The 24,260-nt window shown below is 43.9% G+C and overlaps 1 protein-coding gene and 1 non-coding gene across 4 annotated transcripts in view; one reads left to right on the top strand and one right to left on the bottom strand.

Annotated features, from left to right (window-relative positions):
• Positions 1 to 13,177, bottom strand: part of DNMBP (dynamin binding protein) — a 135,369-nt gene extending 122,192 nt beyond the window's left edge. Inside the window, exons 1-2 of one of the 3 annotated variants that reach the window (XM_016962391.4) lie at positions 12,963 to 13,144; positions 6,065 to 6,146 (exon numbers count right to left, since the gene is read on the bottom strand). The gene's annotated coding sequence lies outside the window, so the exon portion shown is untranslated. Of the gene's footprint in view, positions 1 to 6,064; positions 6,147 to 9,354; positions 9,456 to 12,962 lie in introns of those variants that run through there. The other 2 variants (XM_063817620.1, XM_016962390.4) reach the window with 2 other exon arrangements.
• Positions 13,178 to 22,753: 9,576 nt separating this feature from the next.
• LOC112204700 (small nucleolar RNA U13) lies at positions 22,754 to 22,859 on the top strand. Its single transcript, XR_002938367.1, has one exon. It is a non-coding gene; the product is annotated as a small nucleolar RNA U13 (small nucleolar RNA).
• Positions 22,860 to 24,260: the final 1,401 nt, after the last annotated feature.

The following is a 24,260-nucleotide window of genomic DNA, read 5'->3' on the forward strand; positions in this document are numbered from 1 at the left end:
GCTGACTAGAAGGTCAAGGCAGCAAAACTAAAAGAAAAATACAACAAAACGGATTTCTTTGTGTCTACAGCAGTCCAGATGTTATAATTATTGAACAACATCTAGACACTGGTAGCAAAAAGAACAAGTAATTAAAACTATGGGTTTGAAAAACATGGATGAGTGTTATGTTCCACAGCCCATATAGCTGCTCAAAAATACGGGACTCTAACAGGCACTAAGTCTGGTTTTAATGTAAACTCATCCTCCTCTTCCCTGACCCTCTAGGGATTCTCAGATGTTTCCTGATAAGCAGATCTAAACTGTAAGACAATAATATCCCAAGGAGTTTCTGGCACTGAGCCTCAGAAATCCTTAAAGCAACAAGCACTGTCTAAAAGAAGAAAACCAGGGCACTTATTCTCTTAACGATTTTCTCCCCTAACTCTAGGGAACACGAAAATGCCCTTCCACATAGCAGTTGTAAAATTCCTTCTGAGGCAGAATGTTTTCAACTAGAGATGGCCTGCTGTTGATAATGTCATTCCCTGACACCTGGAACATTTTGAAAGACTCCTCAGAAATGACCTTGGGGCCAGACCAAACTACAAGGGCCAATGAATCCCTTCTATTTATGGAGGCCTGAATAACTTGGAACCTCCTGCAGTGACCAACAGATTAAAGGGTAAGTTAACTCACTACAGAGACAACAGCAAAGTTATATCAGACACCCTTAAAAAATCCAGAATGTGGGAAACTCTAGAGAATAAACGACCAGTTTCTTCAACAAATAAATTACAAGCAAAAAATTTAAATTTAAAAAAGGAGGCCAGGTGCGGTGGCTCATGCCTATAATCCCAGCACTTTGGAAGGCTGAGGCAGGTGGATCACTTGAGCTCAGGAGTTCGAGACCAGCCTGGGCAACATGGCAAAACCATCTCTATTCCAGGCATGGTGGCTCACACCCATAATTCAAGCTACTTGGGTGGGTGGGGCACAAGAATCGCTTGAATCCAGAAGGCAAAGGCTGCAGTGAGCTGAGATCACGCCACTGCACTCTAGCCTGGGTGACAGAATGAGACTCCGTCTCAAAAAAAAAAAAAAAAAAGCCGGACGCGGTGGCTCACACCTGTAATCCCCAGCACTTTGGGAGGCCAAGGTGGGCAGATCACGAGGTCAGGAGATCAAGACCATCCTGGCTAACACAGTGAAACCCCATCTCTACTAAAAATACAAAAAATTAGCCAGGCGTGGTGGCACACACCTGTATTCCCAGCTTCTCGGGAGGCTGAGGCAGGAGAATCGCTTGAACCCAGGAGGTGGAGGTTGCAATGAGCAGTGATCGCGCCACTGCACTCCAGCCTGGTGACAGAGCAAGACTCCGTCTCAAAAAAAAAAAAAAGGAAAACCATAAATTCATAAATTAAAAGCCACTTAAGAAACACATTAACGGCCAGGCGTAGTGGCTCACGCCTGTAATCCCAACACTTTGGGAGGCTGAGGTGGGTGGATTGCCTGAGCTCAGGAGTTTGAAACCACCCTGGGCAACATGGTGAAACCCCGTCTCTACTAAACTACAAAAAACATTAGCCGGGTATAGTGGCACACGCCTGTAATGCCAGCTACTCAGGAGGCTGGGGCGGGAGAATCGCTAGAGCCCAGGAGGCAAAGGTTGCAGTGAGCCAAGATCACACCACTGCACTCCAGTTTGGGTGACAGAGTGAGACTCCGTCTCAAAAAAAAAAAAAAAAAGAAACACATTAACTAAATACAATACATGTACTTTTCTTGAACGCTGATTCAAACAAATCAATTGTTTAAGGAAAAATGAGGTAAGTGGGAAATTGTGAACATTGACTAGACTGTTGATTATATTAAGGAATTACTGCTGTTTTGGGGGGTGATAATAATGGTATTGTTGTCATACGTAAATAAAAGCGAATCCTATTTTTTTTAAGTCATTAGAACCAAAAGGTCTATAAAACGGCAAAGGGAGGTGGAATACAGAAACCAAGTTAGCTTTTTAGATTTTAAATTGAGTGTTGGATACATGGACGTCAGATGTATTATTCTTTATTCATTTTTGTACATTTTAAATACTTTGTTATGAAAAGGATTGAAAAGTCAAAGAATGCTACCTGGATGATTTCAGAGCTTTCTCCTTTCGGAGGTGCCACGTGGTTTCTGTCTGCAGCTGTCAGTGCAGAATCCAGAGAGGGGCTCCCTGAGCAGTTCCAGCTCCAGACAGAATCCTCCCTTCCCTCCACAGCTAACAGAGTGCTGGTGAGTTAGTCTCGCATACCCTGAAAAAGGACAACCTCAGTAACTGCTGGACTGTACAAGTCACTCACTGTCTTCAGGCACTCATTTACCTGGGGCCCACTATGGCAAGACGGTTAAGAGCACGGGCTTTGGAGGTAAACAGACATGAGTTTGAATTCTAATTCTATTCACTTAACAGTGGTACAACTTTAGGGCAAGTTTCTTACAATCTGTACCTCAGTTTCTCCATCTATAAAATGAAGATTCTAACAGCACCTTCCTCATAAAATCATTTTACAATTAAATGACAATGCATGTAGTATGGTAGCTAAAATATGAGCTGCTGTTTTTACATTATTGTTGCTGTTACACACAGTAGTCCCCACCTTATCCGCGGTTTCACTTTCCACAGTTTCAGTTACCTATGGTCAACTGCGGTCTAAAAATAGGTGAGTACACTACTAAGACATTTTGATAGCAAGAGAGCCCACATTCACATAGCTTTCATTACAATATAGTGTTATAAGTATTCTATTTTGTTATTATTGTTGTTAATCTCTTACTGCACCTAATTTATAAATTAAACTTGATCGCAGGTAGGTACGTATAGGAAAATGCAGAGTATATGTAGGGTTGGTGCTATCCACAGTTTCACGTATTTACTGGAGGTCTTGGAATGTATACCCTGTGGAAAAGCAGGGACTACTTTATATAAGTGGATTTGGGCCAGACTTGAGGGCCAGGCAGGCAGCAGAGTTTAAAATTTACTGGGAGAGGTGGTAGGCACTGGTAAGTGTCAGGCAGTAGAATAATAAACAAAAGCGGTATTTCAGGAATATGAGCCAAGCAATGGCCTCTACAGGATAGACTGGGTGTGTGACACTGGCCTCAAGAACACCATTATGGTGTATTTGTGGCAGCTTTTTAATTTTTTAGCATTTTATATAGTGCTATTAATATAATTTGAAGTCTTGCTTTAGAAAACAGTGACCAGGTATGCAAGGCATAACTGTTCATCGTAACAATTCTGAACCAGATTAGAATACTTACCGTTCAGAATACTTATTGTTCAGAAATGACAGAAAAGCTAAAAAGTTTCCACATTGCAGGGGAGGGGAGGAAAGAACCAACTAGAAAGCAGGAGGACCTGGGGTGTGAGGCTGGGGAGGTAAGCATAACTCGGCACATCCATTGCAACATTTTCTGCTGATGGGGCAGGCTCATTTATCCTAAGAGAATCACCTCATGAAAACAATGCAGAATGCACGCTGGGCCCAGAACCACGGCTAGAATGTCAGTGCTGATTATTCTCTCCCAGTCCATGTGTTTGTCAGCAACACAAACATTCACATGCTACTTTCGGGAAAATGCAGCCTCCGCAGGAGGGGCTAGAACAGATGCAGAGAGCTAATTTCTCTGTGTCTGGGTGGATGGTTTCATTTGCAATGTCAAAGACAAAAATGGGGATTCTACTAGCCTGCTGAACCTATGCATTGAAAGGAAGCTAAGAGAGCTTTCTTCTCTCACCCCTCCCTTAGATGACCCTTCTCTGGATCACAGTGTGGCTTCTTTACAGGTTGATTCATCTTACAGATTCATCTGTTGAGGGCACATCAGGTACCAGGCACTGTTTGAGGTGGGCTTGGGTTATGAACAGGGAACAAAACAAAGATTCCTGCCCTTGAAGAATTTTCTCCTTGAGGAATTGGGAAGGCAGACCATCGTGTTTTAGAAAGTGACACCTGTTATGGCCAAAAAAAAAAAAAAAAAAAAAAAAAAAAAAAAAAAACCCAGCAGGGTACAGGAATGGGGAATTTCAGTTTCAACACCAAAGGACACTGGGGAAAAAAAACGGCTGGGCACGGTGGCTCACGCCTGTAATCCCAGCACTTTGGAAGGCCGAGGCAGGCAGATCACGAGGGAGGAGTTCAAGACCAGCCTGGCCAACATGGGGAAACTCCATCTCTACTAAAAAATACAAAAATTAGCCAGGTGTGGTGGTGCATGCCTGTAATCCCAGCTACTCGGGAGGCTAAGGCAGGAGAATTGCTTGAACCCAGGAGGTGGAGGTTGCAGTGAGCCGAGATGGCACCACTGCACTCCAGCCTGGAGGACAGAGCAAGACTCCGTCTCGTTAAAAAAAAAAAAAAAAAAAAAAAAAAAAGGATAGAGAGTGAGAAAGGAAGGCAGGTAGACATTGAATCTCCTCACCATAGGGATGTTCACCTATGAATTCTGTCACTTCCACACTAGCAAAAAGTGATTAGGGAAACAAAACAATTGTGATGGGGTTTTGTTGTCTTTTTTTTTTTTTTTTTTTGAGACAGGGTCTCACTCTGTTGCCCAGGCTGGAGTACAGTGGTGCAAGCACAACTCACTGCAACCTCCACCTCCCAGGTTCAAGCAATTCTCCCACCTTGGCATCCTGAGTCGCTAGGACTACAGGCACATGCCACCATGCCCGGCTAGTTTTTGTATTTTTTGGTAGTGATGGGGTTTGGCCATGTTGTCCAGGCTGGTCTTGAACTCCTGAGCTCAAGTGATCCGCCCGCCTTGGCCTCCCAAAGTGCCGGGATTACAGGTGTGAGCCACCGTACGTGGCCTGTGCTAGGTTTTCAGAGTCAAAAGAAAATAAATGACTATTTTCTCCATTCTATTTATTTTCTGAAAGATTAAAGCAAGTGTGGTCTAGATAAGGAAGGTGACAACCTGGGGGGACTGAACTGAAGCAAAGAGACCTCAAAAGTACTTCTCCCCTCCACACCCTTAAGCTAGTTTTTGGTCTGTTGGGCTTAGGGCTAGGATTGCTCCAAGTTCTGACAATGACTCTGGGCTGTTTGTGCACGGAGGCTCCCTCAGGCATAAACTGTTCCAAGAGAGGAGCAAGCTATCACCCCACTGCTACAAGTTAATTATAAGTTTTCTATCGATTTTTCCCCAGAGAGCCAATCAAAGCAAAATGAACATGAGTTAATGATCTAGCCCTGAAAAAGGAGGTGTGATAGAAAATTATATAGTGCAATGTTAAGTGCCCTCTCCTCCTCAACATGCTCCCCCACCCCAATAAAAAACAGAGACAGAGAAATAACCAACATTTTAACAGAGGTTGGTGCTAAAAGGCAGGATTATAGATTTGCTTTTCTATATTTTACAAATGTTCTGTAATAAAGAGGTATAATTTCTGCAATTAGGAAAAAAAATGGCTAGTCTAAAAAGAAAGAGAGAGAAGAGCTGGCCATGAGAATTCACTGCCCAACACCCTAGCAGTTAGTGCTGCTAAACAGCTATCTATGGCTCTACTGACGAGCCACCTCAATATTTCTTGAGATATAATTTAGTAAGATTTATACCTGTAGTAAAGACCGATCCACAGAGTAAGGAAACTATAATTTTACATATCTTATATTTACAATCATGCTGACAACAAAAGTTATCATCCTGAGTATGGCTCTTTCTCTCATTTTTCACATCAGCTATTTAAATTCTGACTCGTAATGCCAGGAGGAAAACGCTGACCTAATGGTGAAATAAACTTGTATTGGAATCTTGAGATGCTTTCCACAAATTATATATGTAGGGTTAATAAATATCTTCTGCTTGAAACAAAGTCAGCATAGGGTTAGGATTTTGGTATACAGCCTTCCTGATGCCATCTTATTTCCTCAAGGACAGATCCTGAAAAAGTACTTGGTAAGGCTTAATACCTATTTATGATGAAAACTCTCAGTAAACTAGGATTGAGGGTAATACCTTAAAACTTGACAAAGGTAACATACAAAACCTAAAACAAACATTATATGAAATAGGAAATCTTTAGACTCACTCTTTTTAAGACTGAGAACAAGACAAAGATGCCCGTTAGTGTAGCAGCTGTTTTGACACAGTTCTAGTAGTCCTGGCCAATGCTGTAAGGAAAGAAAAATGAATAAGAAGTATAAGAATGGGAAAGGGCTGGGCACGGTGGCTCAGGCCTGTAATCCCAGCACTTTGGGAGGCCAAGGCACGTGGATCACAAGGTCACATTGAGACCATCCTGGCTATCATGGTAAAACCCCATCTTTACCAAAAATACAAAAAAATTAGCCAGGCGTGGTGGCACACACCGGTAGCCCCAGCTACTCAGGAGGCTGAGGCAGGAGAATTGCTTGAACCTGGGAGGCGGAGGTTACAGTGAGCAGAGATCGAGCCACTGCACTCCAGCCTGGGCGACAGAGCGAGACTCCATTCCAAAAGAAAAACAAACAAACAAAAAAAAAAGAACTGATGAAGCATGTATTTAGAGATTAAAGGGACATGATGTCTACAATTAAAGGGGTCAGGGGAAAAAGCACACAAAGAAAACATACTCTTAGGACTCTTCTGTTAGTTTTAAATTATTTCCAAAATTATAAAAATGTCAGAAAAATGAGCTGAATAAACAGAAAGACACATTATATGCTCTTGGATGGAATGAGTTACTATTTCAGTGGCTCACACTTGTAATCCCAGCACACTTTGAGGTGGGAAGACCATTTGAGGCCAGGAGTTACTGGCCAGGGCCCAGCCAGGGCAACAGAGTGAGACCTCATCTCTATTAAAACAACAACAACAACAACAAAAAACTTATAAAAATATTTAGCTGGGTGTGGTGGCTGCAGTGAGCTATCATCGCACCACTGTACTCCAGCCTGGGCAACAGAGGGAGACCCTGTCTTAAAAAGAAAAATAAAAAATAAAAAAGCAACATGGCACATAAAAAATAAATAAATAAATAAAATAAGATGTTAACCCTCCTCAAATAATTTATAAACTCAATAAACTCCAATAAAAATTCCTCAAAAATATAATTTTTTGGCCAGGCACAGTGGCTCATGCCTGTAATCCAAGCACTTTGGGAGGCCAAGGCAGGAAGATTGCTGGAGCCCAGGAGTTCAAGACCGGCCTAGACAACAAAGGGCGTCCCTATCTCTAAAAAAATTACAAAAAAAAAAAAAAAAATTAGCCAGGGATGGTGGCACATGCCTGTGGTCTCAGCTACTTGGGAGGCTAGAATGGGAGGATCACTTGAGCCTGGGAGGTTGAGGCTGCAGTGAGCCGTGATGGTGCCACTGCACTCCAGCCTGGGTAACAGAGTGACACAAGGTCTCAAAAGAAAAAATATATATATATAAATATATATGTATGTATGTATATACAATGTTTGGGTAGCCTGGTAAACTTATTCCAAATTTTATATGGAAAAAATAAATTTTGGTCCAGGAAGAGCTAAATAAACTTTAAGATGAATGGCTTGCTGTGCCAGTCATTAGGACATACTACAAAGTCACTGTAATAAAATTAGAGCAATTAAAAAAATGAAGTAAGAACTGACAGACTAATGGAACAAAATAAATGCTTAGGGCCAGACAAGTGTATCCATGGAAACCACAAATGAGAAAGAGATACCTTAATTTCATAGAGGAAAGCATGGATTTTGTTGACATGTTATTAGAAAAACTGGGTCATTAAATGGAGAAAAATAGGGCTGGATTCCTATCTAACACATGAAAATGCGGGCCCTAGAGAGATGAAAGTCACAGACATGACCTAGGGTTCAGGAAGAGTTCCTTAAACAAAACTCCAAAAACATAAACCGCAAGTCAAAGAATTTATCTATTTGATTACATCAAAATTAAAAATATTTCTTGATCAAAGGATGGCAAAGACAAAACGAGAACTAAATGAGAAGATTTGATCACCAGATGTCAAGATGCCCAAATAAGAAGACATCTGCAAAGTCTAAACATAACAGGGAATAAATACCTATATTATAAAATCATTTCTGCAAGTCAACAGCAACAAAATAGATATCAACTCCAACAGAAAATGCCAAAGACATGAATAAGCAATTTACAGAGGAAGCTATCTGTATAAGAGATACTCAAAATCACTAGTCATCAAAGAAATATAAATTAAAACGACAAGATATCACTTTGTGCTTACGAGATTGAAAACCATGGATAGCTGGAAAGAGGCGAGTGCTGGTGGGACATGAGGATACAGGAGTCCTCAAATATTAATACTTCCAGAGGCACAGAGACTGGGGCAGCCACTATGGAGAGGCATCTGGCACTATTTAATCAAATTCAGTCTCTGCTATAATCCAGCAATTCCACAGAAATATTATACAGCTTTGTAAGTAGACATGTAGGAAGATGTTCACTGCAGCAATATTTATGGTGTTAGGGAGTAGGAACAACTTGAGTAACCACTCACTACACAGAGAGCAGATAAAGCAAAACCAATGGATGCAAACAGCATGGGGTATAAATGCAGCATTCCAAAGCAGAGAATTAGACACATAACAAAATGGATGGATCTTAAAAACACTACTCAGAGACCTGGCATCGTGGTTCATACCTGTAATCCCAGTACTTTGGGAGGCCAAGGCAGGCGGATCACCTGAGGTCAGGAGTTCGAGACCAGCCTGGCCAACATGGTGAAACCCTGTCTCTACTAAAATACAAAAAAATTAGCTGGGCGTGGTGGCGCATGACTGTAATTCCAGCTACTCAAGAGGCTGAGGCAGGAAATGGCTTGAACCCGGGAGGCGGAGGCTGCAGTGAGCCGAGATCTCGCCACTGTACTCCAGCCTGGGCAACAGAGTGAGACTCTTGTCTCAAAAGTCTCCAAAAAAAAAAAAAAACACTACATAAAGGAAAATGAATTACAGCATTATAAATCAAGATACATACACATAAAACAAACATTCCCACTTTGCAAGCTCCTACATAAACAAAAGGAAACACATGCAATGCATTAAGAATGAACACCTGTGAGACATGAGATGAATGGGACAAGGGAATTCTACAACAAAACCAATCTTTTAGATTCTTTGCGTGTTATAAAAGAAAAACTCTTATGACCTACGATAAACACAGAATTGTTTCCTTCCCCAAAGTTCCCAATTTTCCAAACAACAAAAGCTACTCTGGTTGCCAGTTCTGTTGATGAGTAACAGCTTTTCATCCTTTTTCAATCAGGAAGGGAAAATTCAGGGATCAGCAAAGTACAAAAGGGATGAGCAGAGAATATTTACGAAACAGTGTTTTTGTTCTCATGACCTGACAACCTGACTGAAAAAGACCTGATTACCTCTTGATTTGGGATGATTCAGCTACAGGCAGGTTGGTGTCAAGTTTTCAGGTCATCTGAAGCGATTTACTTTCAGAACCTCTTCCCACGCAATCCTCTTGCCTCCCTGTAGAAATAATACCCTGCACTACTTGAAAACTTAAAATTCTTGAGCTAGAGAGGGCCCAGTTATTTTACAGATGAGGAAACGAAGACTCAGGGAAGAATTATGGTGTGAGTCACACAGCTCTAGCTTGAAAAGGTCTCCCTGACTCAGCCCTTGTCCTCCTCCTGTCTATTCTCAACCCAGCAGCCAGTTATCCTTTTAAAACATAAGTCATCATCAACTTCACTGTTCAAAGCTCTCCAACGGCTTCCCCCTCACTCAGTGTAAAGGGCAAAATCCTTACAATGACCTACACTGATGTGCCCTCCCCACTCACACCCCCTCTCATCTGCTGCCACCTCCCCCCAACCCACATCCACACTGACTGGCCACCATGACCTTGCCACCCCTAACATGCCAAGCATGCTCCTGCACCAGGGTTTGGAACATGCTCATCCCACTGCCTCCTGCTCACTTCCTCATTTCCTTCCAGTCTCCCACCATGAGTTAGGCCAGGTGTGGTGGCCCATGCCTGTAATCCCAGCACTTTGGGAGGCCAAGGTGGGTGGATCGCTTGAGGCCAGGAGTTCCAGACCAGCCTGAGCAACATAGTGAAACCCCGCGTCTACTAAAAATACAAACATTGGCCCGGCGTGGTGATACAAGCCTGCAGTCCCAGCTTACTCGGGAGGCTGAGATGGGAGGATCACTTGAGCCCAGGAGGTTGAGGCTACAGTGAGCTGTGATCACGCCACTGCACTCCAGCCTGGGTGACAGAGCAAGACTCTGTCTCCAAAAAAAAAAAAAGTTATCTCAGTAGAGGCTTTATTTGACCCCTCTATATAAAAAGTAAATCCCCTACCACACATATACATACACACACACACACACTCTTACCCTTTCCTGACTCTAAAGTTCTCCATAGCATTATGATCCTTTGACCTATTCATTCACATATTTGTCTGTCTCCACCCAATTAGAATGTGTCTGTTCCACGAGGGCTTAGTCTGTTTTGTTCAAACTGGTTCCCCCTCCCAGCACCCACAGCATACACAAGTGCTACCCCTACCCCGGCACACACAGGTGCCCCCCACAAGCACATACAGGTGTTCCTCCTCCCGGCACACACAGGTGCCCACCCTCTCAGCACACACAGGTGCTCAGTGAGAATGTGTTCAGTGAATAAACAAGTAAGGACCAAAAGCCATGCCTTCAGACTCCTCACACAATGCCCTATGTGCCTGCCCTCAAGTGCTGGTTCAATTCTTGGTGGTCACGTCCTTCAGTCAGAAGAAAAGATCTAGAAATCTAAAAATGAAATAATACATTTTAGCTACTCTATTTCACCTCCCACAGCTGCCTTTCATAGCAGGGAGGATAAAGAACACAACTAAAAGTTAACATCTTGGTTTGTTTAACGGCTCTTTCATTAAAGAGCTCATTTTACTGCTGCTACTTAAGAACTTTCTGCCTTTCCAGGCAAGAAACTAATAACTCATAATTAACTCCTGACCAACAAGACTAAGTTAACCAATCTTGAAAATTAGCTTATTCAGATGTTTTCCAGAGTGTGTATAATAAGAAACTATTTCATATTAATTGAATTGGTGTTGCAAAACTTTCCAGAAGTATTCTGAATGAATTCTAAGGATGCTTTGGCAGATGATCAAGCACATTCGAGAATTTCACAGGAGATAATCTCGTAATAATACCATGTTGTAGGTAATCCATTAGCTGACTCTAGAAACAACAGAATACTAAACCTAGAAAATAAGCCAAAAGCCAGGCTCGGTGGCTCACGCCTGTAATCCCAGCATTTTGGGAGGCTGAGGCAGGCGGATCACCTGAAGTCAGGAGCCAGAAAAGAGGAAGAGATTGATGGAACGTAGAGGGAAATGCCCTGCCTTGGGGCTGCAAGACAAATAAATAACTGGTGCATATTTAAACAGATCGTTTATGAAGATTATTATTATCTCAGCCAAAAAATACACAATATGAACACTGTATAAAAGCCAATTTATCACATTCTCTGAGTCAGACTGTTCTTGGCTTATTGCAAAAGTTATCAGTGCACTGCACGAACCCCGTTCCCAAGCCAGACTTGAGCTACTCTCCACCCTCCAGAAATCACTCCATTGCAGCCTCTGAATTTAAGTGAATTTAACACGTAAGTATCTGCAATTTGAAAAGTCACTTTTCACTTATTTTAGCCCAACCCTGATAAAGTGACTGAGAGAGCTGAGAATAATGAATTTGAAGATTCGCTATGCCCCATTATGCAGAATTCTAAAAATCTTTTCTTCTTAAAACATTTTTATTATCACAATGAGTGACGTGTTTCAAGTTAACATGTAAAATCGGAGAACTCGAGACAGAAGAGGACCTTAGAGATCCTTTAATTCAATATTTTAGAGAAAAATGGGTAAAGGATAAACTAACTTGCTGATCACCGTGTCGGTATTCATGCTGTGAAAGTAATAAACGGAACACCAACTGAGAAATGATCCCCGAATGTTGTCAGGTACTTCAGTCTTGCAAAAACTACTACAGATTAATCAGTCCTGCTCATCCGTTTAACTCAGCTATGTAAACAAGCAGAGCTAGACTATGCTCAAACCCTAAATATTAGCGTTACCACTCGCCTGCCACATACTACAGCATCATTAGTTATGAAAGTGTTTTAATACAAGATCTTCATATTTGTGTAAAAGAATTACTGTAAAGCAGACCTGAAGGCAAGTTACCCATATTCCAGAATAAGTGAGTGCCAAAAATATTCACCCTTCATTACAGTACAAATGAGACAAGCAGTAATAATGAGACTGCATTTAAAGTTGTTTTTGCACCTAAAATTTAAGTCTATACTCCTCATCTGCATCAGGCCCCGGCCTGTTTGGTAACCTCAATATTCCTTTACTAAAGTGACAGCATCACCACCCTTTGAGACACTGATGCCCGGTGGACATCTGTGCCTGCAGCAGGAACGCGGGTGTCCGCGGGTTTCTGCAAAACTCCACCATGACCAAAGCTGCATCTCCAGCTGAACAGGTCTAACCCTTGCTTCGGAAGCCATCTGTCCCTGTCTCCCTGACACAGAATCACGGCCTCCTATGCCGTAAGGCTCCGAACATCTGTAAAATCAGCGGGGTGGACTAACGCTGAATTCTTTTTCCAGCTCTCAAAATTTCGCCTCATTGCCGGAGTGGCAGGGCGGTGCAGAGAAAGAGCCCTGGGCTTGACACCGCTTGAAAAGCCCACGTTCGCATTGCTCTGACCACCCCTCCAACTCCCGGGGACTACAGGAATGCGAGGGGGCCCGCGGCGCCCCACTGTCCCTCGCGGGCTCCTGGCCCACAGAGCGCAGCGCAGCGCCGCCGCTGGGAAAGGGCCGATACAGGCCTAGCCGCGCGGCGCGGCGCGGCGCGTCTCTCGGGGTGCGGGTCCCCTCCGCCCGCGGCCCCGGACCGCGACCCCCGCTCCCCGCCCGGCCCCCGCCCGGCTCCGGCCTGGCCCGGCCTCTGACCTGCTTTCCGCCGCCCGGCGGTCCCTCGGCGCGGCAGGCAGTTGCAGCCGCCAGTCCCCGGCCCGCTGTCACCTCCGCCCCTGGAAGCGGCGGGCGGGTCCGTCCCGTGTGAGTCAGCGCGCCGCCCCGCCTCCCGCTCAGGCTTCCGCCTCTGCCGGCGCGGTCCGCGCGGCCGCGGGGGCGCCAAGCTCCGCTGCCCGCGCGCCCACCTCTCCGGCGCCCGCCCCGCGCTCGCGCCCCCTGGCGGCCGGCCCGGCCCTGCTCGCCTCGCGACGTCAGAGGGGCGTCGCTCCCAGAACGGCCACCGGGGAAACTGAGGCACGGGGGCCCGCCCCCGCCGCAGCGCGCCGACACGGCTCGTCGGGCCTCGGCCTCACGCAGTCCTACGTGCAGCCCCGGCTGCGGACAAGTTCCTCCCCTCTTGCTGTTCCCCCACTCCCGACACCACCCTCCAACCTAGAAAAAAGTCAAAATTCCATTCAGAGAAGTCCAAGTCGATTCCTGTCTGCGTGTGATGCTGTCCTCTTTGCTACCCCGAGGCAGTTTCCCTTATTATGCCACACAATACTCGCTGGGGTTCGCCTCTATCTGTCCCATTTTTTTTCTGAGGAAAGTCTCTCAGGACATCTTTGAGAATTTGAGAGCAAGAAATGACAGAAAGCAAGAACTGGGCAGGGCTGACAGAACTCCTCCTCCGACTCAGTTTCTGAATCCCCGCAGTATTCCCGTTGTTTGTTTAAAGACCACGAAGTTACACAGCTTGGCTATGTTGCTGGAATTGCTGCGCCTCACGTTTCTGGAATCTACCTAGGGGATTCTGAAGAAGGCGGCGAGTCTATGACTGTGCATGCACAACAAAAATAAATATTTCACAAATCTCATCCCATGCTGTATATGTTTCTCCTTCCCTTTGCTTTTTAAAAACTTGTGGTTAAATATATATCACATGAAATTTACCATTTTAATCCTTTTTAAGTGTACAGTTCAGTGGCATTAAGTACATTGACATTGTTCTGCAACCATCACCACCATCCAGCTCCAGAACTTCTTCATCTTCCCAGACTGAAACTGTACCCATTAAACACTAACTCCTCATTCTCCAGCCCCTGGTAACCATCATTCTACTTTCTGTCTCTATGATTACTCTGGATACCTCATATAAGTGGGATCATACAATATTGTCCTTTTGTGAGTGGCTTATTTCACCTAGCATAATGTCTTCAAGGCTCACCCATGTTGTAGCATGCGTTAGAATATCCTTCCTTTTGAAGGCTGAATAATACTCAATTGTACGTATATAACATCTTTGGTTTATCCCATCTTTCTGTGGACATTTGGGTTGTTTGTACCTTTAGGCTATGGTGAATAATGCTGCAATGAACATGGGTGTACAAATATCTGAGTCCCTACTTTCAATTCTTTTGGGTATATATCCAGAAGAATTGCTGGATCATGTGGTAATTCTGTGTTTAATTTTTTGAGAAGCCACCATACTGTTTTTTTTCCTTTGCTTTTTGAAGCATGTTAACACTGTAAAGAGAACATTTTGTAGTAAAATATCAACGTTCGGAGAGTCTTTAAAATTCTTAGCAATGCTTCATTTGCCTGTAAAACTGTGACTTTTCGGCGGATCACGAGGTCAAGAGAACGAGACCATCCTGGTCAACATGGTGAAACCCTGTCTCTACTAAAAATAAAAAATTAGCTGGTCATGGTGGTGGGTGCCTGTAGTCCCAGCTACTCGGGAGGCTGAGGCAGGAGAATCGCTTGAACCCGGGAGGTAGAGGTTGCAGTGGGCTGAGATCGTGCCACTGCACTCCAGCGTGGTGACACAGCGAGACTCCGTCTCAAATAAATAAATAAATAAATATTTTAAAACAAGTGACTTTTCTTTCCTCAAGAAAGTAATTAACATTGCAAATCTATTGTCTTTATTTTTGGATAATGTTATTAGCCAAAATAATAATAACTTATTATTCAGTTTCCTACAATTTTGTTTTCTGTGGATGTAGCTTTCTAAAGTTGTTTGGAGTCAAGTATGCCACATGAAATTCAGATGAAAAATCAAGCATTTCATTTTATTTATTTTTTTCGCCACGTTGGTCAGGCTGGGCTTGAACTCCTGACCTCAGGTGATCCACCCTCCTCGGCCTCCCAAAGTACTGGGATTACAGGCATGAACCACTGCGCCCAGCCTGGGGATCGGAGTGTTTCGTTTGTTTGTTTGAGACGGAGTCTCGCTCCATCTCCCAGGCTTGAGTGCAGCGGCGTGATCTCGGCTCATTGCAAGCTCCGCCTTCTGGGTTCCCGCCATTCTCCTGCCTCAGCCTCCCGAGTAGCTGGTACTACAGGCACCCGCCACCACGCCTGGCTAATTTTTTTTGTATTTTTGTAGTAGAAACGGACTATCACTGTGTTAGCCAGGATTGTCTCCATCTCCTGACCTTGTGGAGTTTTTAAAGATAATTTGGCTGGTGGGGTCTTGAGAAGTGGGGAGTGCTGATTGGTCAGGTTGGAGATGGAAACATAGGGGGTCAAAATGAGGTTTTCTTGCTGTTTTCTGCTCCCGGGTGCAATGCAGAACTGGTTGAGCCAGATTACCGGTCTGGATGGTGTCAGCAGATCCATCAAGTGCAGGGTCTGCAAAATATCTCAAATACTGATCTTAGGTTTTGAAATAGTGATGTTATCCCAGGAGCAATTTGGGAGGTTCAGGCTCTTGGAGTCAGAGGCTGCATGACCCCTAAACTGTAATTTTTTTTTTTTTTTTTTGAGACCGAGTATCAGTCTACCGCCCAGGCTGGAGTGCAGGGGTGCAATCTCAGCTCACTGCAACCCCCACCTCCCGAGTTCAAGCGATTCTCGTGCCTCAGCCTCCCTAGTAGCTGAAATTACAAGCATGCACCACCACGTCCAGCTAATTTTTGTATTTTTAGTAGAGATGAGGTTTCACATTGTTGGCCAGGCTGGTCTCAAACTCCTGGCCTCAAGTGATCCATCCACCTCAGTCTCCCAAAGTGCTGGGATTACAGATGTGAGCCACCACTCCCGGCCTTAAACTGTAATTTCTAATCTTGTAGCTAATTTGTTAGTCCTGCAAAGGCAGACTGGTCCCCAGGCAAGAAGGGGGTCTTTTTGGCAAAGGGCTATTATCAATTTTGTTTCAGAGTCATGAACTGAATTCTTTCCCAAAGTTAGTTCAGCCTATGCCCAGGAATGAATGAGGACAACTTAAAGGTTAGAAGCAAGATGGGGTCAGTTAGGTCTGCTTTCTTTCACTTCATAAGTTCCTCAGTTATAATTTTGCAAAGGTGGTTTTATACTTTTCATTTATCAATGAATTCTTACTGTACATTTGTGATATAACAGGCATTGTGCTAGGTGTTTGGCATTCAGGCTGACCAACACAGACAAGATCCTTGCCTTCATGGAGCTCACATTCTAGAGTAGGGTAACAGACAATAAAGAAATAAACAAATGATAATCCAGACAATCATGGGGTGTAGTTGAGTGTTATGAAGGAAACAAACCAACTGATGTGATAGATTAGATCATAGAGAATTAAAGCCTAGTGCCCTAGGCATTTGTTGTATGTAATGAGTTAACTTCTCTCCTATGCAATGTTGGGGCTTAGAAACCAATACCCTAAAATAGGGTGCTTTGTACATGTTGAGCTGAAAAAGCAGTCTCAAGGTCTCTCTCAACCTCCTCCCACCTGCCCCTCTTCACTGTCTCTCCCAAAGCATAGTATTCTCTGAAGTTTCCTTATCTGTCCAAAGTCCTGACCTACTAAAGAAAAACAATTATCTCTGATCTCTTTCCTGAGTTTTAATTAACTGAACCCATATTGCAAGAAAGAAGACCAAAGTCTGTCAATAAACCTGGACAGACTTTTGTCACAAACCACTGTCTGGTCTGCAGGCCCAACAGACTTTGTCCCAGACCATTGGAAGTTCCTCAAGTTCATTGAATTCTCCCTAGTAATCATTTATTGCCCTCAATAGAATTCCTCTTCTTCACCCTCCCATAACCTGTTTTGCCAGCATCCAAGTCACCATTTTTTCTGTGGCCTCAAGATGGTACATAAGCTTCTGCACCCCATTGGGGGGTTGGTCTTCCATGTCACATAAAACTATTGTCAAACAGATGCATATGCCTTTTCTCCAATTAATCTGCCTTTTGTGACCTGATTTTTCAGCAAAACTTCAGAGGGCGAAGAGGAAGTTCACCTGACCCCAACAGCAACCAGAACAGTTCAAGTCATACTCAGTCCTTGAAAGAACTAAGAGGACAATTCACTCCACACAGCTTCTATGTCATGTGGTTTAGATAAGGAATCTAGGCTGATAAAGGCCAAAGTGAGGGATGGGAAACTTCTCTGAATATAGAGATAGTTGGGGAAATCCCCTCTGGGGATGTAACATTTACCTGAAACTTGAATAATGAGAAAGAATCAAGCCGGACGTGGTGGCTCAAGCCTGTAGTCCCACGATCTGCAGTGAGCCGTGATGGCACCACTGCACTCCAGCCTGTGTGACAGAGTGAAACCCCATCTCAAAAAAAGAGAGAAAGAATCAGTCATGTAAAGAGCTCTTCAGGCAGGAGAAACTGCAGGTGCAAAATCTTGAAGTAGAAAGCCATCTAGTACATTTCAGAAACACAAAATAAGCCATGTGAACAAAGGAGGCAGTTTTATGAGATCAGATTAGAAAAGAAACAGGGCCAGGTGCAGTGTCACGCATCTGTAATCCCAGCTACTTTGGAGGGTGAGGTGAGAGGCTCACTTGAGCCCAGAAGTTCAAGATTGCAGCACATTATGATTGTGCCTGTGAATAGCCACTGCACTCCAGCCTGGGCAACATAGCAAGACCCTGTCTCTTAATAATAATAATAATAATAACTATCTTTTTTTTTCTTTTTTTTTTTTTGAGATGCAGTCTCGCTCTGTCGCCCAGGCCGGAGTGCAGTAGTGTGCACGTGCAATCTTGGTTCACCGCAACCTCTGCCTCCCAGGTTCAAGTGATTTTCCTGCCTCAGCCTCCCAAGTAGCTGGGACTACAGGCATGCGCCACCACAACCGGTTAATTTTTGTATTTTTAGTAGAGATGGGGTTTCATCATGTTGGCCAGACTGGTCTTGAACTCCTGACCTCAGGTGATCCACCCTCCTCGGCCTCCCAAAGTGCTGGGATTACAAGCATGAGCCACCGCACACGGCCGAATAATAACTATGTAACAAACAGTATGTAGGTCATTCCTGGTTTGGTGAGCCATGGTAAAGAGATTGATTTGGGTGATAAGTTGATGTATTGAGACATGATTAAAATATCCCCAAATGAAGGGACTGAAATGAAAATAACCAAACGAGATAAATGTGTGTGGAACTGCCTTGTTAACAATAAGGATTATATCTGTATATGTCATATTAAAACTAAAAAGTACATTGTTTTTCCCCCTTGAATAATCCTCAATAAACCAAAACACAGAATGGCTCAATTCATATTTTGATTCATCTAATTGATTAAAACTATTTGGGTGTGTCATCCTTTGAGCTCTTGTCTGAACTGAAATCCAACCTGTCAGGATATACCGTAAGTACTATCACGGTTATGAGGGGCTGCACCATGAACTAACAGTTTGGCATGACTTGGCCCCATATCAAAGGCAACTCCCTCTGGCTTCCCCCCACAATGCACCATGTCACAGCCATAAGCTGTTGTTTGCAATGGCAAGCAGATGAGAGTAGTGAGCTGCTGAAACTAATCACAGCTGGCCTTGCTCATGCTATGTCAGCTAACCGTCCATCCTGGAATAGCCAAGGGACCAAATTCCAGGGCGGTGGGGAGGAGGGGATGTATAGATAAAATACTGTTAATATATGCTTATTTCTATTATAAAAGAAAATGTGATCCAACAACCTAGTGATAGAACATGGAAGACATAGGTTTGCATCCTAAAATGTCAGACATCACATGGAAATACTAACAACTATTCATCAAAATGTTGACACAATGCACCTGGGAGTCTCATGGCCAAGGTTCAGAACGGTGAGAATTCAAGTTGAAAAGAGATCGACAGAGGAAGATTGGTGATCAGATCTCACAGGCAAAGGAGAAGTCAGCATGGTTTTCTTTTCTTTTTTTTTTTGAGACAGAGTTTCACTCTTGTTGCCCAGGCTGGAGTGCAATGGCGCGATCTCGGCTCACTGCAACCTCCGCCTCCCGAGTTCAAGCAATACTCCTGCCTCAGCCTCCCAAGTATCTGGGATTACAGGCGCCCACCACCACACCCATTTAATTTTTCTATTTTTAGTAGAGATGGGGATTCACCTCATTGGCCAGGCTGTTCTCGAACTCCTGACCTCACCTCAGGTGATCCACTTGCCTCGGCCTCCCAAAGTGCTGGGATTACAGGCGGAGCCACCACACCTGGCCAAGTCAGGATGGTTTTCACAGAGGGCATCTGTCTGGTGGACTTGAACTAGGACAAGGCCAACTCCTAGAAGACAACAGAGGCCATTTGGTTTCATTTAGGGATAGACCCTGGTTGGCAAGAGTAAGACCAGGTCTTGTTTTGTTCTTCCTAGAAGAGAACAGACCCCATAAGAAAGCTTCTGCATTCTGAAGAAAAGACTGTATCATGTTTATCTTCAGGGCTGTTCTTAATATATTGATATACTGATGCCTAGGGACTCCTCTTCCTATCTACTTGCAGAAGCTTGAATTGGTTTACTGGAAAACAGAGAATTATTTCAGACTCAGAAGTAAAAACCATGGCTGGACGCAATGTCTCACACCTGTAATCCCAGCACTCTGGGAGGCTGAGGGGGGTGGATCGCTTGAGGCCAAGAGTTCAAGACCAGCCTGGCCAACATGCTGAAACCCTGTCTCTACTAAAAATACAAAACTTAGCCGGGCATGGGGGTGCTTGGCTGTAATCCCAGCTACTTGGAAGGCTGATGTGTGAGATGTATCTCCCTCAAACCTTGCTACAACATTAGTAATGTACCAATGTCTGACATTAAAAAAATATCATTGGCTTGTAAAATAAAAGCCTTCTATAAACTACAGTGTGTTTCAAATACTATATTTGAGTATTTTTAAAAAGAACAAAATTGTGGTCACTTTATTTCTTCGTTTATTTATTCTTCATCTGATCCCAGAAAGGATTTAAGGAAACTCACTCAATTCCTTTGATCTAGTGCCTGGGATGGACTTCATCCCAAAGGGCTCACATGGGACAATCTAAAAGGAAGTCAAAGATGCCTTTTCTCCCCGCTCCTGCGGGGTGAACATGGATCCAAGGGGTGACTTTCTTTGCCGAAGTAGGGGGATCACGTGAGGTCAGGAGTTTGAGACCAGCCTGACCAACATGGTGAAACCCCATCTCTACTAAAAACGCAAAATATACTTGGGCATGGTGTTGCACACCTGTAATCCCAGCTACTCAGGAGGCTGAGGCAGGAGAATAGCTTGAACCTGGGAGGCGGAGGTTGCAGTGAACCGAGATCGTGCCACTGCACTCCAGCCTGGGCAACAGAGTAAGATTCCATCTCCAGAAAAAATAAAATAAAATGAGGGCCAGGCATGGTGGGGCACGCCTGTAATCCCAGCACTTTGGAAGGCCGAGGTGGGTGGATCACCTGAGATCGGGAGATCTAGACCAGCCTGACCAACATGGTGAAAACCTGTCTCTACTAAATACAAAAAAATTAGCCGGGTGTGGTGGCGCATGCCTGTAATCCCAGCTGCTTGGGAGGCTGAGGCAGGAGAATTGCTTGAACCCAGGAGGCGGAGGTTGCAGTGAGCTAAGATCATGCCATTGCACTCCAACCTGGGCAACAAGAGCGAAATTCCATTTAAAAATAAAAAATAAGAATCAATAAAAACAAATTAACTAAAAGAGAGCATTCTGAATGTTTTCACCACAAAGAAGTAATAAATATTTGAGATGATGGATTTGCTAATTACTCTGATTTGCTAATTATACAATGTATACATATATTGTACCCCATAAATATGTACAATTATTATATGTCAATGAAAGATAAATAAAACAGAAAAAAGTCACAGTAAAATCAAAATGATGCTTAAATTCAACAAAATTATAATGCTCTTTTGTTGTTTTGTCCACAACCATCATTCCTGTTTTTTTTCTTTTTGAGATGGAGTCTCGCTCTGTTGCCCAGGCTGGAGTGCAGTGGCACGATCTCCACTCACTGCAACCTCTGCCTCCCACGGTCAAGCAATTCTCCTGCCTCAGCCTCCCAAGTAGCTGGGATTGCAGGCATGTGCCACCATGCCCGGCTAATTTTTCTATTTTTAGTAGAGACGGGGTTTTGTTATGTTGGCCAAGCTGGTCTCGAATTCCTGGCCTCAAGTGATCTGCCTGTCTTGATCTCCCAGGGATTTTTTGTTTGTTTGTTTTAATGGGAAACAACTCATCTATACTCGCAGTCCCCCATATTTCCATTCCAGCACCCAGAAGTGATCATATGACCCCAGACTGACCAATCAGAGTCACTGTGATAGTTTTAGAGATAGGCACGTAATCCAGTTTGTGCTATTGAGATTCATGCTCAAGAATCAATAGTTTGTTGCTAAACTGTGTTAAATGAAATTTATAGGAGGCCATTGGGTGGAACTGAGCTCTTGCACTAGGTTTAACAGACAAAACCAAAATGGAGTTACTCATACTGAAGTTTCCACCAAGCCAAAACTAAGCTATTTATTTGATCTTCCAAGAAATCAGGCAAGAAATAGATAATAGCCAAATCCCCAGACAGGCCTGTTTTGGGAAGCATGATGAGGTGGCCCCCTCTGCTTTAACCTTTATAAGGAAAGTAACTTTGTAACAACCAATCAGTTTTTGTTCTGTTCCTGCGTTCTTCAGCCCTTTTCTGCCTATAAAGTCAAATTTCTCTGCTCAACTCATCTGAACACTCATTCTATCTTATAGAATGAGTTGTTGCCCAATTCTAGAATTGCAAATAAAAGCCAATTCGATCTTTAATCTAAATTTGTTGTAATTTTGTCTTTTAATAGCTGAGAGAAGATAAGCTAAAAGGAGCTGTTGTTCACCTTGCCTCATGGAGAGAGACTATGTGAGAATGAAGTCACTACTGAAGACAATGAAATCAAGAAATGGAGAGAGATTCCATACCACCTAACTTAGGCACCTCAATCCAGCTATGTCTGGATTTTTAGTTATATGCCAATAAAGGTCTCATCTCTAAACTACTGGCTCAATATGCCAGTCTAAGATGGAAGATTTACTATTTCCTAGTAAGATGAGAAAAATTTCATTTACAAGACTTCTTTATTCTGAGATTATACCTTTCCTAATTTTTGGTGTTAGAGTATTTACGAATTGATGGTGATAGTGGATAACAATTGTATTTTACCAATAGTCCTTAATAGAAAATTAGAAAGTTAGTCCAAAATAGAAAGTAGCCAGGCATGGTGGCTCATGCCTGTAGCCCCAATACTTCGGGAGGCTGAAGGAGGAGGATCACATGAGCTCAGGAGTTCAAGACCAGCCTGGGCAAGATGGTGAAACCCCCATCTCTACAAAAAATTTAAAAATTAGCCAGGCATAGTGGTACATGCCTGTAGTCTCAGTTACTCAGGAGGCTGAGAAAGGAGGATCACTTGAGCCCAGGAGGTCAAGGTTGCAGGCAGCTGTGATTGTGCCACTGCACTCCAGCCTGGGCAACAGAACAATACCCTATCGAAGAAAAAAAAAAAAAAGAAAGTTGGTGGGCCCTTTATCCTTCCATTTAAAAAAAATTAGGTCATTTTGTAGGTCATAAGCATAATGATTGAGTTTTCATGCTCATGTGTGAGATGTACCTCCCTCAAACCTTGCTACAACATTGGTAATGTACCAATGTCTGACATTAAAAAAAAATTATTGGCTTGTAAAATAAAAGCCTTCTGTAAACTACCGTGTGTTTCAAATACTATATTTGGATATTTTTAAAAAGAACAAAATTGTGGTCACTTTATTTCTTCATTTATTTATTCTTCATCTGATTCCAGAAAGGATTTGAGGAAACTCACTCAATTCCTTTGATCTAGTGCCCGGGATGGACTTCATCCCAAAGGGCTCATATGGGACAATCTAAAAGGAAGTCAAAGATGCCTTTTCTCCCCGCTCCTGCGGGGTGAACATGGATCCAAGCGGTGACTTTCTTTGCCTCCTCCCTGAGACTGCAGGGGGAGGCAGGCAGAGTAACAGCAGAAACAAGCAGTGCTTTTTCTGTTTTGCTTTTCCCCGGGCTGCTGGCCTCCTATCCCTTCATGGCTCCAGGCCGTGCTTCTTAGGTGATGCTACACCCACCTGCAGCAGGGCCTGGTGGGGTGGGGGCGAAGGGGTGCAGGAAGTATGTGAACAGAATGAAGGTGGGAGAAAGAAAGATTAACGAGTAGCAGTGTGGGGAGGATCATCAAGTGGTGAGGGAAAGAATAAGAGACAGTAGGGGTAGGGGGAAGCCTTTATAAATAGTGATATTTAACTTCTGGGAGGAGGGAGAGAAGTGATGTTTGCTTAGGCATTTGCTCAGGGGGAATGTTTACTCATGGTTAAACCCAGAATACAGTTAGTGTTAAAGTAGAAATGAAGCTGCATTCCAGGCAGGAGGTGGGCATGGTGGAGTGCAGGGTGTGTGCTGAGAGTGTGTGTATGAGACAAATTGTGGTACCACATGTGTAAAGATGATGCTCTAGACACAGGAAGTCTAACTTCTCCAGTTCTGATGGCAGATTTGTACCAAGTCATGCTGTCCTACTTTCTATATCCTTGCTTTCGAGATGGCTGGTTGGGTTTAGGGGTGTTTTCTGTGGCCACGGAAAAAGTGAATCTTACTGGCTCACTTATTAATAGACTCAGTGTGGTTTGGATGCTACACTGTCTTGGACCTATGCTGAGTTAGACTTCTAGCACATTGAGATCATAAATCAGGAAACTGAGCATGCACACACACCCCCTTACGTTCAAGAGATGCAGTTGCTAGAACCAGGTGGGCTCTTTCCTGCCACAGGGCTCCTGGGCTTGCTATTTGAGTGGCTGCAGCTGTGCCTGGGAGGATGGGGCCCCTGCCTGATCCGGGGCCCCAAGAGGACCGGGATGCCTGAGTCCATAGCCATGGCTTGGGCAGTTGCAGCGGCACCTGGGGAGCTCCTGCCCCAACTCGGAAGGAATGGGGCTCCCGCTGGTCCCTGGCTCCCGCTGGCTCTATGGAGCTTGCAGCCCCAGCTGCACCTCCCTGCTGCAGCCGGCGTGATGGCAGCAGCCACTC

Source organism: Pan troglodytes, chromosome 8, assembly GCF_028858775.2.
Source record: "Pan troglodytes isolate AG18354 chromosome 8, NHGRI_mPanTro3-v2.0_pri, whole genome shotgun sequence".
Classification (NCBI taxonomy): Eukaryota; Metazoa; Chordata; class Mammalia; order Primates; family Hominidae; genus Pan; species Pan troglodytes.